The sequence below is a fragment of the Oryctolagus cuniculus genome, chromosome 6, assembly GCF_051225735.1.
Source record: "Oryctolagus cuniculus isolate XC-2025 breed Fujian yellow rabbit chromosome 6, ASM5122573v1, whole genome shotgun sequence".
NCBI classification, from domain to species: domain Eukaryota; kingdom Metazoa; phylum Chordata; class Mammalia; order Lagomorpha; family Leporidae; genus Oryctolagus; species Oryctolagus cuniculus.
The window spans coordinates 39,130,999-39,148,427 of record NC_142872.1 but is presented as its reverse complement, the minus strand read 5'-3'; the positions used below and the strand labels follow the sequence as shown (position 1 = coordinate 39,148,427).

Here is a 17,429-nt window from a genome sequence, read left to right as displayed (position 1 = left end):
CTACAGAAGAACCAGGCTCAGAGGGGTGCAGGGACTTGCTCAGGGTCACACAGCCAGTCAGGGGCAAAGCTGAGGTTCAGCCAGGGGTGGCCCAAAAGCCCGACGCAGGGCCTGTGACAAGGGCCACACTGCCCCCCTCCCATTGTCAGGCTGTGCACTCTCCCTGATCACGGGGACCATAAATGCTCTGCTTCTGTATTCCTGCCACACCCCCACATCGCCCACAGGCACTTGCAGAGAAACGGTGAAGTCGCTGAGGCCACAGCAGGTGCTAAGGGCTTCCCGTGCCTCTCGGTGACCCCTCTCAGCAACCCATCAAGGAGCCTCCTGCGTCCCCACGTACTCAACGAGGAAAACAATGCAGACACTAAGTCACCCCCGCTCTCCCAGCCAGCGAGGGGCAGAGCAGAGGCACAGCCGGGCGGCCCACCCTGCAGCGCTCCAAGTGCACCTGCCTTCTGCGTGCTCTGCTCACGGGGCAGGGGCCCTTTCCTGACCCACTGTCCTTGTCCCAACCCCCACGGCCACGTCTTGTGGGAAGCCCTGGTCATTCCAGCGAGACTCCTAGACCCGTGCCGTTCGCCTGCTCAACCTGGCTCAGAGGCCTCAGAGGGGAAACAGGTTGATGCCAAGGCGAGGAGGCTGATCTGAACGCCCATCTCTGCAGTCCATGGTGGGGAGTGGGCTCCCAAGTCACCTATGCACTGCTCGCTGCTGGTTGACCAGGGTCCTACTAAGGGGCATCGGCCAGGAGCCACAGCCTCCCTTCGGCCGAATCGCTAATCTCCAACAGGTAGATTTCCAGAAACCTGGAAATGGGGAGAGAGATGCAGGTTCAGTCCCAGGTAGACAGCAAAGTGGAGAGGCGGGGGTCACAGCCAAGGTCAGAGTCCCGGCTCCCTCCCGCTGTGCCGCCCTCCTCCCCAGCTCCCTGGACGCTGTGGGAACACAGAAAGGACTCACACCCAGGCACACACACCCATCCAGGAAAGAGAGTCCTAGAGGCAAGAGGGCCAGGGCAGGGCCGAGACGGTTTCCCCTACCCTGTGCCTGTGCCAGGACACAGCCTGGTCACCAGCAGGCCCCTGCTGCTCGTGGCACAGCCTGGCACACTCTGGGCCCTGCACAAACATGCAGCCCTCCCCCTTAGCTCTGGGCCAGCCTAGTGCCCGGGCTCGTCTCCAGTCTCTCCAAATGCCGCAGCCCCAGCAGAGGCCAGCGCCCAAGGAGGGACCCAGCAGTGCTGCCCGAGTCACCTGTGGAAGCACCAGTGCTCCCACAGTCATCCCCAGAGACGAGCCCAGGTTTGCTGAGATGCTAGACTGGAGTTCCTGAGAGTGGCTCCTGGTGGGGAGGGGAGAGAAGGAAGGAGGAAACAGTACATCTACGGGCAACAGGGAGACCAAACCTCCAGTCTTACATCTAGGAGGCAAAATGTTCCACTAAGAGCTGCGAGAGCATACAGCCTAGAGGAGAGTGGAGTTAGGTTGAAGCAACCAGGCAGGCGCTATGTGCTCCAGGTCTCAAAAGATGGCGATAAGGAGGTGTTTCAGGCAACAGGACAGTAGCTCAGCAGAGGCTGGAAGGCGAGGGGTAACCGCCCAGATGCACCTCCCCCATCCCAAGTCCAGAGCAGCTGGAAGGAGCTTTTGTCACCGGGACACACACGCCTCCTGGGCTTGCCCGAGCCGAGGGAGAGTGGGGTATGCCAGGCACAGTTCCACAGCGCATACATCTTACATGGCCCAAGCCTGAGACCAGGGACACTGTGTGGTCTGCCGCGGGCCTCAGTTACATAACTGCCCACTGCTCCGGGCTCCTGGGCTCGGGCCACAGCCTGCAGGGACCCTCCGCCGCCACTGCCTCTGCCATCTGTCTGGGCCGCTTCCTTACAGAAGAGGCCGCCCAGCAGCCGCAGCCCCAGGCGAGGGCCAGCACCCTGTGGTAAATTCCCCACATTCCTTCCTCACAGAAAAATAAATAAGCGGGGACCAGAGAGGCAGGCAGGATGAGGAGGAAAGGGGAGGGGCGCTGGCGGCTGCTCCGCCCCAGAGGCCTCACCTGAGCCAGCCCCTGGGGTCCAGTGTAAACGCCCCTGGGGGAGGGAGGGTCCTCAGGAGAGCTCACACCTGCCCAGGGCACACCCACTGTCCCTGCACCCAGCGTGCGGGTGAGTGGGGTTCTTCTTGTACTACGTGGCTGCATGTCTGCCTCCAAGGTGTGGGGTAAGCAGCGCCTTCATCCCCATTTTACAGAGCAGGAAACGGAGATCAACGTCCCAATGCCCCCCTCCCGCTCTCAGAGGCACTCCAGGGCCACCTCACGCAGCCAGGTGCCTCCTGGCTCTGCCTCTGCCTCAACAAGGCACACGGGCCGGGGAGCAGTCAACGAAGCCTTTGGCACAAAATCAGCCTCGGCCCAAGTCTACAGGGCTGGGCCCTGCCCGCTTCTGTCCACTCCACTGGCCCTCTCTGGTCCATTCTCTCACTCCTGCTCAGACAGCTGCTGCCAAGTTCACCCCCCTCCCTGCCCCCAGCCTGCTCGCCACACGGGGACCCCAGTAGCGACAGCCAGATCTGAGCCTAGGGCCTCCAGGGGACAAGTCCCAGGTCCGGGAGTTCCAGAGGGAAGGAGCAGCCAGGAGGACCACACAGCTCTGGGGCATAGGAGGCTGCTGGCCCTGCCCTGGCCCTGCCCTGGCCCCCTCCCGCCAGTTACCCACCAGCAGGTGTGAGAGGCAGAATCATCCAGTGCCACCCTCTCCCCGGGGCCTCAAACTACAAAAGCAGAGACCAGAAGTCAGGAGACTTAGTCCCAGCCTCTGCCTGGTCACCATTTGGGTCAGACACTGGGCTACTCCCTGACCTACTGGGGGCCTCGGTTTGTTCACCTGTGCCAAAGACCAGTGGTTCCCAGGCGTGGTGCCCTCACACCTCCGTGAGAAGCCAGAGGATTCAGGTGGCACTCTGATAATCACAGGTCAATGCTGGTAAAGCGCTATGTTAAACACAGCAAACCCACGATCTCAGGTATGCTACTGCTTAGGGAGAGGCTAGCGTGGAAAGTGCAATAAGAAAATGAGGCAACAGAGGGCCGGTGCTGTGGTGTAGCGGGTAAAGCCACCGCCTGCAATGCTGGCATCCCATATGGGTGCCGGTTCAAGTCTCACCTGCTCCACTTCCAATCCAGCACCCTGCTAATGGTCTGGGAAAGCAGTAGAAGGTGGCCCAAGTGTGTGGGCCCCTGCACCCACGTGGGAGACCTGGAAGAAGCCCGTGGCTCCTGGCTTCAACCTGGCCCAGCCCTGGTCATTGCAGCCATGTCGGGAGTGAACCAGTAGATGGAAGATCTCTGTCTGCCTTTCAAATAAACAAATTGAAAAAAAAAAAAAAAGAAAGAAAGAAAAAATGAGACAATTGAAAGAACAGAAGGACATGTGGTGCATGGATTTGTTCATTAAGCTAATGGTCTCCGTACACCAGCTAAGGGCCAGGCACTGTTCACAGCCCGGAAGAGAAAAAGGCAGCTCTCTGCTTGCAATTCCGGCAGGGGAGCGAGAGTGAACAGTGAAGTCCGTCAGCTGGGAAACCCAGAGAGCAAAGTAAAGAGGGACAGGAAATGGGCGGATGGACGGGGAGGAGGGTGGTTTGCAAAGGCGCAGCGGTCATCATCCTCACTGAGAAGGCTGACCCGAGCCAAGAACTGAAGCAGGAGAGGGAGTGAGGCGCAGGCGAACGGTGACCAGGCAGAGGCAACAGCTGGTGCTAAGGCCCTGAGGCAGGCTGCTGCCAGCAGGCTGGGGGATGCTGCTGCACAAGACGTGGGGATCCTTTGGGACCGTGGGGATGTCCCCGCACTGCCAGCATCTGTGCACATATCAGCCCTCTCACTGCCCAGTAACACTCGGACACCCCTGCCGACAGCAGTATGTCTGCCTTCACACGTTCTCCTGTGCACAGAGGGGCTGCCGGCTCCAAGCCTGCACTCCTCACAGCGGGGCATACCCAGGCACGTGTGCATGCCACAGAGGTGTACACTCACGGGTGTGCACACGGGGGCACGTGGCAGACTGGTGCCACATACGTGTGTCAGCCACATGCCTTGTGGGAGAGGCCGTGTCTCCTCCCACCAGTCTGCCCTGTCTTCAGGTACCTGAGTTACCAGGTGATTCTCCTCTCGAGGGTAGGTGCTACCAAAAAACGGTACGTGCAGTTTCAAATCCACACGTCCAGCATCTCGGCTCCTCCTCGGTCCTCATCTCCCTCCACGGTGGATACATTCAGAACTGCCACCAGACGCGCACACAGCCCAGGGGACCACGTTGCGGTAGACAATGTCCCCTTTCCTATGCCTCCTGCACTGATGCAGGACGAGCCTTCCACAGCTCTGTCCACAGAGACAGCCACACCAGCCCCATCGGTCCTGGTCACAGGCACACCCGGCTCCATTCCCTTAGGGCGCTCGCGGGCAGCTCGAGAGCAGGAGGAAAGCACCAGACTGCGAGCCGAGCCAGAGGCCTGGGTTTAGCCTCTGTCCAGCCTCCAATCCAGTGAGGAGGCTTCAGGCAAGCCCTTTCCCCTCTGTGGCCCAGATCAGAAACCTGGAGGGCCAGGATCGTGGCATGCAGATTAAGCCGCCTCCGGCAATGCCACCATGCCGTATGAGCACCGGTTCAAGTCCTGGCTGGTCTACTTCTGATCCAGCTCCCTGCTACTGTGCCTTGGAAAACAGTGGAGGATGGCCCAAGTGCTTGGGCCCCTGCACCCACATGTGAGACCGGGATGGGGTTCCAGGATCCTGGTTTTGGCCTGGCCCAGCCCCATCTGTTATGGCCATCTGAAAACTGACAGTATATGGAAGATCTCTCTCTCTCTTTCCCTCTGTCCCTCTCTTCATTTTTCCCTTTGCTGCTCTACCTTTTTAAAAAATTTTTTTTAAAGATTTACTTTATTTTATTTGAAAGAGTTACAGAGAGAGAAGAGGCACACATGCACACACACAGAGGGGAGGGGGAGGGAGGGGGGAAGGGGGAGGGAGAGGGGGAGGGAGAGGGGGAGGGAGAGGGACAGAGGGACAGAGGGACAGAGGGACGGAGGGGGAGGGGGAGGGGGAGGGGGATCTTCCATCCCCTGGTTCATTCCCCAATTGGCCATAATGGTCAGAGCTGCACTGATCCGAAGCCAGGAGCCAGGAGTTTCTTCCGGGTCTCCCACATGGGTGCAGGGGCCCAAGGACTTGGGCCATCTTCTACTGCTTTCTCAGGCCATAGCAGAGAGCTGGATCGGAAGTGGAGCGGCTGGGTCTCGAACTGGCGCCCATATGGGATGCTGGTGCTTCAGTTCAGGGCATTAACCCACTGCGCCACAGTGCCGACCTTTTAAATAAATAAATGTCTTCTTTTTAAATTTTTTGTTAAAAAGAAACCTGCACACATATCAGAACTCCTCTGGCAAGTGTTCAAATGCAGATGCCAAGGCTCCCCCAGACCCAGACCCATGGGGTCACAGAATCTGCACATTAACAGGCTCCCCAAGGGTTCAGATGCATACCCAGTGGGGGACCTGCCAGGGTTCAGAGCCCATGGTATTATAACTAAGCTTCTAAGCGAGTTCACACAGGGAAAGATGCCTGGCACCTGGCACATGTCCAGCACAGAGTAAGACCCCCTAACATTAGCAAATACACATTGAATAAAGTGTATTTCTACACATAACCATGTATGGTGATTCCACACCACTTTGTGCGTGTGTACAACACTCTGGTGGCTTTCCCAGCACTTCTCACCCACCAGAGAGAGGCAGAGTGGGGACTGTCATACCGTTTCACAGACTAGAAAATGGAGCCAAAGGCCAAGGACCCGCTCGGGGCCTCACGGCGCACAAGCTTTCGCCTCCTGACCAGAGATCTCAGCACAGCCTCGAGCCACGTGGCATCTTGTCCTGACTGCCAGCCCACAGTGTCCCTGTCCTTCCCATTCCAGGTTCGTGAAATCCCTGGGCTCACATGACTTCTCCAGTAATGCAAGGTGGGACATCAACCGGCGCATTTTCGTCCGGCCATAGGTCCCTCCGTGGACAGCGCAGGGGGTCCAAACCCTGATGCTACTTCTTGCTGCCTTTTGATCTAAAACGGGTGCTGGGTTCTAGCTGATCTGAGTTCCCTGTGATAGCCGGCGACGGTGACCTTTCCAAGCCTGGTAGATGCTGAGCTCAGTGTCCTTGTCTGTGAAAAGGTCTGTTAATCCCCACCCGGCCGGGTGGCTGTGCAGGGAGCTCTCGCAGGTGCAGAGTGCCCAGCGTCAGGCCCGACATGCTGCCTCTCCTGACCCCCGGAGGGCAGGAAGTCTGTTTCATTCCTTGGCGCTCAGGCCTGCACGCACACCCACACCTGCTGCATCTAATAGGTGCTCAACAAATACGAGCTCAGTGAACGAAGGCATGAGATCCTACTAAAGCAGCTCTCTCCTTCTGGCCGAAAGTCATATTCCAAGCCCCAAAGCCCAGCTGGAGAGCTGGGAGCCCTGGGCAGGAACGGTCAGGGCCAGAGCGATGAGTCGTGGGTCCTGGGAAGCTGCCCTCCCGTCGCCCATCGTGGACACTGCACTGGGAGGGCCATGCGCCGGGAGCCCTGGACGCAGGCCTGTTGAGTCACAGGCGTACATGAAGCACCAGTACGTTCCCTCCTCATGATCCTGCCACACTAAGAATAGCATCGGCTACCCTTCCAGGGATTCCGACGGGAAGGGGGCAGGACACCAAGAAGGGGACAGGCAGAGGAAGGCCTCAAAGGGCTAGGAACCACACCTCCAAGCTCACTCTCCCAACCCATTCAGACAGGAGACCCTGGAAGTTAGAGCAGAAAGGGCTCTCAGGGGCCACCTGCCAGGAGTTCTCAAGGGGCAAAGGAGAGGCTGAGAGGGCACCTCCTTGTCATGATGCCCACCCTGCGCCCCCAACCTCCCCCTCCTTCCACATGGGATGAGCCTGGGGCCCCTCGCGCCTGCTGTGTCAGACTCTACAGAGGGAAGAATCGTCTATGACTTATTTCCTTTTTCAAGTTTAGAAGTGGCCAGCCCCTCGCACAACTTCCCATGCTTTCCTGTATGCAGGAACCACTCAGGATGCCGCTAGGATGCACACTGCTGATTCTGCAGGTGGCGGTGGGCCTGGGGGTCTGCGTCCCTAACTAGGCTCTGGGTGACGCTGGCCAGGAAAACCAGGGCATGTCCTAGCATACAGACATGGAGACTGAGGCCCAAACAGGGAAAGGGATGAGCCCAAGAGCACACAGCAGAGATGGGCTCAGGAAGCACCACCCCCGCCCCGCCCCGCCCCTGCCACGGCCATCCCAGGGCTGAACAGGGGTGAATGGAGGTGCCTGGAGGGCAGCAGGGGCCAGGTAGTTCGGGGGGCAGGCCTGGCTCAGCCAAACACGGAACCTCCTGGGGTCTAGACCCACACAAGGGACCCAGCGACATAACAATTCACCTGACCAGAGACACTCAGCATGAGTGACTACAGCCTTCCACCCACACGCAAGTCCTCCCAGGCCTGAGCAGGGGTGAGGGAGATGGGGGATTGTGTCTGTGGGTCACAACTCACCTCAGAGGCCAGACACAGGGCTGGTGTGGGGCGGGGGGGGAGTGAAACTAAAATGCAAACAAGCTCCAGGAACAGAGATGGGGCCCCATGGCCTCTGCATCCACACAGCCCCCAGAAGTGGCCAGGGCAGCACGGAGAGCCACTGACAGCATTCTCAGGGTGGATGCCCACCCCAGAGAAGAAGGAGGCAAGACCAGCGCCAGGAACATGTGCGACCAGAACCATGCGCCCACACGATAGCACTCCTTCTGGAGCCTCACCCTCCCCGCACCAGCCACACTGGCCCTTCAAGTGCTCAACAGCTTGCTAAGTACTTCTTCACCTCAGGGCCTTTGCACTGGCTGCTCCTACAGCCCATTCTTCTTACCACCTTTCAGCCTGATTGCTCTTCTCATCCTTCTTGGCTGTTGGCAAGCCTCAGGGGGCCCTCAGAGGCCCTTCAAGTGCTTGACAGCTTGCTAAGTACTTCTTCACCTCAGGGCCTTTGCACTGGCTGCTCCTACAGCCCATTCTTCTTACCACCTTTCAGCCTAACTGCCCTTCTCATCCTTCTTGGCTGTTGGCAAGCCTCAGGGGGCCCTCAGAGGCCACATTCCCCGGCCAGAGCCCCCTCTCCTGCCCCTCCAGGCACCTGTCAGATTTGTCATCCCAGCAGTGTTGGTTTGACTGTCAGTTTGTCCTGCCTCTGCATGGCGGGGACCTCAGCTATGTCCATGCCCCGACACCTAGGGCTCGCTCACTCTACGGAGGGAGTACAGAACTCTAACTGCGAGATGCCTGGGTCTAGGCCTCTGCTCTGCCACACCCCAGCTGAGCGGCCTCTCTGAGCCGCGTCTCCAGCTCTGGAGGTCAGGCCTAAATGAGAGCAGCAATCTGGAAAAGCTTTGAGCGCTGCAAAGAGCCTCACTTGCCAGCCCTGTCACTGCCAGAGGCCCGGAGAGCAGAATCCCATTCAAGCCGCACAGTGTGTGTGATGATGCTGACCCCACTGGCATAGCTCAAGGCCAGCAGCTGGGCTCAGACCCACCCAAGCTCAGCAACAGCACCATCTGCCCGGAGGCTGGGCAGGGGGAGGAGGGGGAGGAGGGTGGCTGGGAGCATGAAGCTTCAGGCCCAGAGCCAGGCACGGTGGGTGGGGCCTCGGCGGGAGACCTGAGTGGGGCCTGGCAGCTGGGCATGGGGGAGCCAACTGGCTCGCACTGGGCGGTGGCACGCTCATTCCCTGTGCGCGTGACTAGCTTTCAATCAGCGTCCTCCCCATCCCCCGCCCCCACGTGCCTCCCACAGAGTCCCATACCAGGAATTGTGTCCTAGCTGTTATCAGGACCCCCTCAGGGATGGGTGCGAGGGTCCCTAATGTCCCATCCTCCCCTGGAGCCCACAAGTACCTAACAGCCCAGAAGGCAGGGCAGGAGGCCTGGGGAAGAATGGCTCCCCCTTGCTCATGTGACCTCGTCCTGCCCTCCACTCTCTGGCCTCAGTTTCCCCACTGTGTGCACTGATGAGGGCCTACCAGGCTTCCTGGGAGCTCACTCCCCTTGAAGCACCGGGATCCACTCACTCTCCGCCCCTCAGGCGCTGGCAGAACTTCCCAGGGCTCCTGGGGTTCCTGATCTGCTCCTGGGAAGAGGGGAGGAAAGAAAGGAGGCTGAACTGGTCCCAGGACCAGCCTCAGAGCCCCAGACCCCAGGGCCTGAGGGACAGGAGTGATGAGGACCAGGTCAGAATGCTGCGATCCTGGGGCAGGGGCGTGGCCCTCTCACTCCCTGGCACACACAGGCCGACCGGGTCTGAAAGTACCACTCACCAACCGTGCAGCCTCAGCAGCTCACTCAACCGGACCCCTCTGTGCCCGGCGCCCGGCCTATCAGATGGTGATGACAACAGGGCTGACCTCACGGGCTGTGGACATGTCAAGAATGTAGAATGCTCCTGGCCACGTAGTAACCAGAAACAACTATTGTTCGAGAAAGGTGGCTTTGGTCGGGACCACTCTGGGTGCCCACACTTTCTTCTGAGGGATGGGATGTAAGAGGCGTGGGCCAGCCCACCGTCCTAAGACAGGGCTCCCCCAGCCTGCCCCTCCCCCACTTCTGCTGGTGTCCCCCAAGTTCCTTGACACTCATGATTCCCGCAGACCCTCAGCAGCCTTAGCCTGTCCCCGCAGCTCCGAGCTGAAGCCTGGGGTCCAGCCTGAGGCAGCAGCCGGGTAGCTAAGCCCAGACTTCCAGCATCCCTCCCTGGAGCCAATCCACGCCACGTCCCACTGCGCACACGCCCACCCTCCCACCAGCAAAACCCCCTCCTGGCCAAATGTCAAAAAGTGATGCATACTGAGACTGGGGGTGAGTCCTGAGCGAGAATTGTGTCTCCGAGAGCTGCCATTTTAACACAGATCAAAACATGATAATACTATTAACACGTAGGAGCTCATTATTTTTAGTGTTTATCATCTTAGCATTTAATTGTCAGAACCACAGTACAAGACAGAGGTTTTTATCATTTCTGTTTTATAAGCCTGGAGAGGTTACATAACATGCTCAAGATCTGCTGGTTAGCCAGGAAGGGAGGCCAGGGCCCGACCACAGCACTTGTGTGGAGCCCCACTTGCAGAAGCTGGGGGACTGGGGGGCAGGGCCGGCCAGGGCAGGGCAGGGTCAGCACAGCTCCACACCAGGCCGCCTTACCAACTGGAAAAGATGAAGCCAGGACATGGCATTCCAGGCAGCAGCCACTTGGTAGCGATTTCATTTCAGAGAGAGGGCTTTTGTAAGCCTCTGGAATGACGGGCCTGGAGGCTATGGCGTGTGGACACTGGGCAGCAACGCAGTCCCCGGCATCCAGGGGCTGCCCACAAAGCAGGCTGAACTCACAGCACAGTGGCCTAACTCAACAGTGGCCTTGTCCTCACCCCTGACCAGATCTCAAGCAGAGCCCCTTGGGGTTTGCAGTCTGCAGACCTCGGGGATGCCGCCCCCAGTCCCCACCCCCACCCTGTAGCCTCAGCTGAGACTGCCCCTCACCCTTTTCCCCAGCCAGATTCCCCCACTCTTCAGATCCCCATGCCTCTTCCAGGAAGCCTCCGCCATTCCCTGACTCCACCATCACCTGCTGAGAGGTTCTCCCTTGCCACCAGCCCAAAGCAGCCCCCACCTAAACACTATCTAAACTCTTCATCTAAACACTTGCAATGATCTTGCTGATTTGTTTCTTTTTTTTCTTTCTTGGTTGTCTCCTTAATTAAAACACAAACTGCTTGAGGCCAGGGCCCTGTCTATATGTCTTATTCTCCACTGGAATCCCAGTTTCCAAATGCCCACCCAGTTTCTGCTGTTAGCCAGAGTGAGAGATTCACCCAAGGTCCTGCGGCAGGTGCACAGGGGCAGCCCTGCCACTGACTCCTGCCTCTTCACTACACGGGGGCCACAGCCTGCAGGTCCCCACCCACAGAACTCCCTGTGCTTCCCCAGGGCCCGTGGCGCTCCTATCTGGGCAGCTCTGCCTGCTTCCCCTTGAGCCTCCCTTCCTGGCATCAGCAGCTCCAGTGAGCTCATGTCTGGAGGCCTGGGAGCTGCCCTGAAGGAAAAGGTGTGCCTAGGCCTGGAGGTGCTTTCCCTCTGGTGGGAGAGAACTCGCAGACTCCCTCCCGCCCGCCTGTCCAGCCGGCTCAACCCCTAAGGCTGTGAAGTGGGCTCAGAGAGCCCCAGCTCAACCCTAGCCAGGGGCACCACTAGGGAGGGGAGGAGGGGCACACAGAAACGGCCCTGTTGTGCTGCCCCCTCTCCAGATGCTCCAGGGCCAGCTCTCCCCCAGGCTGGAGGCTTCAGCCATCTTCCTCCCAGACCCCCTGCGCCTTCGCCTTCCCAGCTCAGCAGGTACAATAGGCTGGGTGATCGGCGGGACCTGGATGCCACTGGTTTACTTTGGTTTTTGTTTCTTTCACTTTAGGGGAAGGGAGTGGAGAAGGGCCATCACCCACAAGGGAGGGAAGGAGTTAACAGCCTCATTTTTAACCCTGTGAATGCTGAAGCCACAGCCACAGCGGAGAGACAGCAAGTTGGGGGGGGGGGGGGGGAGCGTGACTATAAGCCAGGGGAGCACAGTAACAAACAACTGGCCTGGGAGAAGATTCTTGAAATCAAACTAAAGTGTTCCTAGCCCACCCACCTGGCTGTACAGGTGGAGAAACCAGCACAAGATTTCATGGCGGGGGGGGGGGGGCATCAAGCAAATGGGACACTTGCAACTCCCTTGAGGGTCTCGTCCTACCCCTAGATGACTGATGGGATGGGCAGCAAATCACCAGCTGCAGCTCGTGGGTCTAACCCAACTCCAACTCGGGACCAAGGCCAGTGCCCTCAGGTCCTCCCAAGAGCATCCTCTCTCACCCTCCACCTCCCCATGTGACAGGGGCAAGGCACCCTCCAACTGTGCCTCCCACCAACCCGGGCACTGGGAGCGTGAGACAGCAAGGGCTTGCTCCAAGATCACACAGCAGGCAGGCTCATTCCAGTGCCACCTGCAGCTGGGACTGGGGCGGGGCGGGGGGCGGGCGGGTGGCCACAGGGGCGCCCACTGCTTTCAACCACTCATGGAACACAGGCGGTCCCCTGGTCCCATCCAGAATAATCCATAGCCTGGACTGCGGTGGGGGAGGGAGGAGCCCTTTCCCAGGATCCTCGAAGAGCTCCCGCCCGGCCGGATGCTGCCCCATGCCTGCCCATGTCATCTGGTAGCCCCTCGCTCGCCTCAGCAAATGGAGCAACAGAAGGGTGCGCTGAGACTCTCACGGGGACAGCTTCGGACTTTCCCTCTCGCAGGCGGTGCTCAGCAAGGGCCTCGACCTCTCCAGGCGGGGTCTGGCCGGTGGTCCTCGTGGGCCACGACCCTGTCCCTTCGGCGTCCCGCAGGCCCCCCTCCTCCCGGCCCTGGCCACACAGCCAGAACCGGTGCTCCGCCGCCCGCCCGCCCGCGGGAAGCGGAGGCGCGAGTCCAGCACAGGCCGTTCCCGCTGCCACCACGGGCGCCGGTGTTGGTCAGCCCCGGCAGAGCCCAGCCCGCCGTGTCCCTGGGTCCAGCCGACCCAACCTTCCCCATCGCGGGCTGGGGGCCGCTGTCCCTCGGTGAGTCAGGACCCCCGCGACCCGCCGGCGGAGCGCCCACGCAGCCCCGGGGGAGGCGCTGCCCGCGGTACGGCTGTCTCCGGCTCCGGAACTGCTCCAGGGCCCTGGGGTCCTTCTTGCCCCTCCCTGGACAGCTGGGGAAACTGAGGCCCAGAGTGTAGAGGAGACGTGGCCAAGGTCACCCAGCATTCATGGGTTGGAGCCCAGCGGTGCCACCTTCTCCCGGGCGGCGCCGGGAACTGCGCAGGTGGGACAGGGCACGGCTCCTGCGCTGCCCGCACCCCTGGGGGCCGGCGCCCCTCACTCACCTCCAGCCGCGGCGAGCGGTCCCCACACTCCGGGCGCCGCCGCCTCGGCTCACCTGGCCGCGCCGCTCAGTAAGCCCCGGCGCCCCCGCCCCGCGCCGGCTCCGTGTCCGACGCCCCCTCCTCGCCGCCGCCACCACCGGCTCGAGGGCTGCTCGGCCCGGGACGCGAAGCCGAAGCCGGAGCGGGCAGCGCGGGGCGGGCAGGCTGGAGAGCTGCTGCCGCCGCGGGCTCCCCGGGGCCCTAGCGCCGCCCCGCCCGCGCCCCGCCCCGCCCGGCCCTCGGGGGGTGCGGCTCCCTCCGCTCACCCGCCTTGGTCTTCACGCGGGTCCCCCATCCCCTTCTATCCTCTCGCTGTGCCTCGTGTCCTCATTCCTGGCTCTCTCCCTCTCTGATTCTTCATCATTTTCTGTAGCTCTAGGTCCTTCCATCGAACTGTCTGGCCGCCTATCTCACCCCCTCCGTCTTTTCACCCCTTATATCTGATTCTGGACCTTGTGCCTACAGCTGAGACCATCTCTCACCCCATCCGCCACCTGCCTCCCAGAGACAGTGCCCCGGGCTCTGTTCCCCCCACCCCAGCACTTAAGCAAAGGGGGACGGATGGGGGTGGCCCTCACAGTGGCCTCTCCCACACTCCCTTCCCCACCCTCTCCTTTAACTTAAGGCCATTCACATGCGCTCAACCGGGCAGTGGACAGTGGGCACGCTGGGTAGGGTGGTGATGCTGCTACCCACCCAGCACCCCTCCTGGGAAGAAGGTCTTGGAAACAACACCTAACAGGCACCTGGCACACCGGCAATGGTGAGGCAGACCCACTCTGGGGAAAATGCTCCCCTGGGTTTTCACTGACTTCCCCCAGCTCTGGCCCCTTCCACCAGGCTGGCTCTGCTCTCATCTGCCTCCTATAGCAAGAACTGTGTGTTTAGCCTTCTGCTATTGGAAGTCAGGAATGTGCTGATGCAAGCCCACCCCACCCTAAGTTCTCTGAAACACTGGCCTACAGGTGGCTTGCTTTGGGGACATCCCTGGTCCCCAACCTCCAACGGGTGGGCTTGGGGTGCAAGAAATCAGGTGACAGAGGGGACAGACCCACACTGGCCACTCCCCTCCTGCTGCCCAGCTGCACGGGCCTCAGAGAACAGCTTGGACTCCGTGGCTGCTCTTGTCCCCATTGTGCTGGGGTGGGGCCGCAAGAAGGGGGACCCCTGGGGCCTGGTGCCAGGCAAGGCATTGCCTGCCCTGACAGAACATGTGCTCCAAGTGTCTGCAGCCCAGCCTGTGGGAAGCCAGGAAGCAAAGTGTGTGGGTGAGAGGCGAGGAGAGCGAGAGCCTGGGCTGACTGCGTGGGTGGGTATGAAAGAGAAAGACATGGGGAAGAGAGCGGAGGAGAGCGAGCGGTTCAGGCTGCACGTAGGTGTGTGGCAGTGGCTGTGCGAGAGTGGGTCTGCCTGGAGCAGAGGCTGCATGTACGCAGACGGCTTTCCAAGTGTAGGTGTGTGGCACAAGAACATGGAGAAAAGCCACAACCTGTGTCCACGGAGCGGAGTGCGTGTGTTTGTATGAGAAAGGGCACGCAGGTGGGACTGCAGCTCTGCAGGCCAGTCTGAGACGTGTGTCTGTGTATGATAGGTGTGCCTGGGTGAAGGGGTCTTCGGGTAGGCAGTGTCTACCGATTGCACAGGGCTGTGTTTAGCCTTACATGTGTGCGTGTTGGCGTGTATTGTGCACACACGTTTATGGATGCATGTCAAAGCGTGTCAGTGCACAGCGAGGTGTATGGCAGCCTATGAGCAGCGCTCCTCACCATCACCCCCCATCACGATCGCTGTGCTGTGAGGACGGCTCCCATGTCACAACCCTGAGGGGCAGGGGTCTCAGCCTTGGCTCAGCAACCACTGTCAGTGCTTAACATGGGTGCGGGCCCCTGGGCCTCATCAAGATCACCGTGGCTCATCTGGGGAGCCGGCCCCGCCCCAGAGCAGTGGAGCAGTGGCCACACGAGTGGGAAAGGTTTCTGGACCCTCGGCATGCCACCGCCCCCAATAACAAATGGGTCCCCAGTCTCCCCAGCACATCTTAGGGGGGGATAGAGTGTGGCTCAGCAGCAGCCACACCAACCCCCAAAGCCTGAGCAACCTTTTCCCAGGCCCAGGTGGGTGGAAGAACAGCCTGCTGCCTCGTCTCCATGGAGACAGGCAGGGAGAGGGTGGTGGAAAGCATGGGCCCAGACCTCTCAGGTGCAACTCTGGGCTCCGCCACCTGGAGCCGGGAGACTGACAGTTCCCTTCAACGCAAATGCCTTAGTTTCCTCATCTGTAGGAGGTAAGAAAAATGGGCCCCTGCTAGGGCTGTTCAGATGACGGGCTAAACGAACCCACCCAAACCATTTAGCACAATGCCTGGCAGCTGACCTGCGAGGCGGATGCCCAGGTTCCAGCTCTAGCTTTGCAACAACGTGCTGTGCGACTCTGGATTAATTGGTTGCTGTCTCTGGGCTCTATAGTCTTTAACCATATGACACTCTCGAGGGGCCCTGCCAGCTGTGACCAGCCCAGGATCTGCAGGAGAGACCAGCCATGGCATGGGGCTCTCTTGGTGGGCTGTGGACCAGCCAGTGCTGCTGAGGCCTGCTGATGAGCCCCAAATTACACTTTGCTTCCTACGCCTCTCTCGAATTGGCAGCAGCTGATGGCAAGAAACTTGAGAGCTGCAGGCTGCTGCCCACCTCATCTCTCCACAGCCCCTGCTCCCCCCAGCCTGCCAAGGACCCTGTCGCACCTTGCACAGCTGGTACTCAGGATTGAGAGAAATGGCAGCAGTGCCCCCTTGCCCCAAAGACCTCTGAGTGCCAAAGGCAGAAGATGCCGTGACGTGTCCTGGAAGCTCCCAGGAGTGCGCTTGAGAGGCAGGTAGAGTTGCGGGAAGACGCTCCTAATCCCCTGGCCACGATGGGAGGAAGCCTCCAAAGGGAGCCCTAATCCACTAATAAGCTGGCGGCCCCTCCGCGTCTCTGGCCACTCCCTTTCCCAAGGCTCTGACTAAAGCCCACCCGGATCTTGGCCATCCTGCCTGACAGCTTCCTGCCTGCATCCACCCCCTGCCCAGTCCACCCTCCCTAAGTCACTCCCTACCCCTCTGTCCCCAGCAATGTTGAGAACCTCAGAGGACCAGCTGGCTGCACATGAAAGAGCAGAATGCCCCAGACGGTTCACGGCAGCAAGAACAGGGTCCCTGTCTCCGCTCCGGCCCTGACTTTAGTGGCCTCGGGCAGAGAACTTCCATCTCTGCCTCTCAGTTGCCTCACCTGTAAAATGGGGACCAGTGCCAACAGTCCTTTCTCCTCTGCTCTCTCATCCCCCCCCCCCCGCCAGCAGGTGCCCAGGTCCAGAATGGTGTGGCAGCTGGAGCACAGGCCTGGGGGTCCCCAGAACACCACACAATGACAGCAGCCTGCTGGTCGTGCTCCTTGCAGAAGGCACTGAGAGTCCCTGAGCCTCCATCTTCTCATCTGTAGAATGGAGGCATTGATCCCTGTGCGGGGACTGCTGGGATACAATGAAACGATGCATGTGACGCTCAGCACAGTGGGCTTAGCACGTGCCTAAGGGCTCACCAGTCGCAGCAGTCACTGCCGCTGAGATGACGACCGTGTGAATTATCATCGTGTCCCTCACACACCTGCCCGGATGACTCTGAAATGTCCCAACATGGCCACTCCTCAGGCCACGGCTACTCCTCAGCAGCTCTGTGACACAGACAGGGCTCATGTTTCTATTCATCTTCGAAGGTAAAGAAACTGAAGCTCCCCAAGGGAAAGACAGTTGCTAGGGTTGCCGGGTCAGCCCTGGGTCTAGAACCAGCACCCAGGGCTCCTGATGCTCAGCTACAGTCTGCAGCAGGAAGGGGGTGCGTCCCGGGACCCCAAGTCCTCTGCAGTGAGGACCGAGACAACTGGACCTCCCTGGGGGAGGTCCTTCTTCCGGAAGACCCCGCTGTGTTGCTGCCCCACTCCCAGTGTGACCCAAGCTCCCAGGGAACAGTGGCCGCGGTGGGTGATCAGAGCCTGGAGACAATTATTTCAGAGAGCAGCGTGGGCGGACAGGCTGGTGGGATGCCAGCCGGGGCGTCAGAGACGCCTGCAGAGGAGTGAAGCGTTCCTTCAGTTTCCTGATGCACAAGCCCTCACGGCACCGTGTCCCCCACGTGCCCTGCACCCCCGGGGTCTGCTGGCAGCAGCTCCCGCCTGAGCCGAGCATGGCCTGCATCACGTCCTCCCCATCTGGACCCACTTCAGCGTTTCCATGGCCGGCGGTGGAGGTGAATCAGCGTGGGTCTCCCTGCTCTGCAGACTCCAGACGCCTGCGGGAACGCGATCGTCACCCCTTCCTTCCTTCCG

At 60.3% G+C, this 17,429-nt stretch overlaps 1 protein-coding gene across 5 annotated transcripts in view; it reads right to left on the bottom strand.

Annotated features, from left to right (window-relative positions):
• SYNPO (synaptopodin) overlaps window positions 1-17,429 on the bottom strand; it is a 49,270-nt gene that overhangs the window by 14,193 nt on the left and 17,648 nt on the right. The window contains exons 1-2 of one of the 5 annotated variants that reach the window (XM_070076324.2): window positions 13,033-13,276; window positions 9,115-9,221 (exon numbers count right to left, since the gene is read on the bottom strand). The exons of 3 other annotated variants lie outside the window; for them this stretch is intronic. The gene's annotated coding sequence lies outside the window, so the exon portion shown is untranslated. Of the gene's footprint in view, window positions 1-9,114; window positions 9,222-13,032; window positions 13,277-17,429 lie in introns of those variants that run through there. One more of the 5 variants, XM_070076323.2, reaches the window with a different exon arrangement.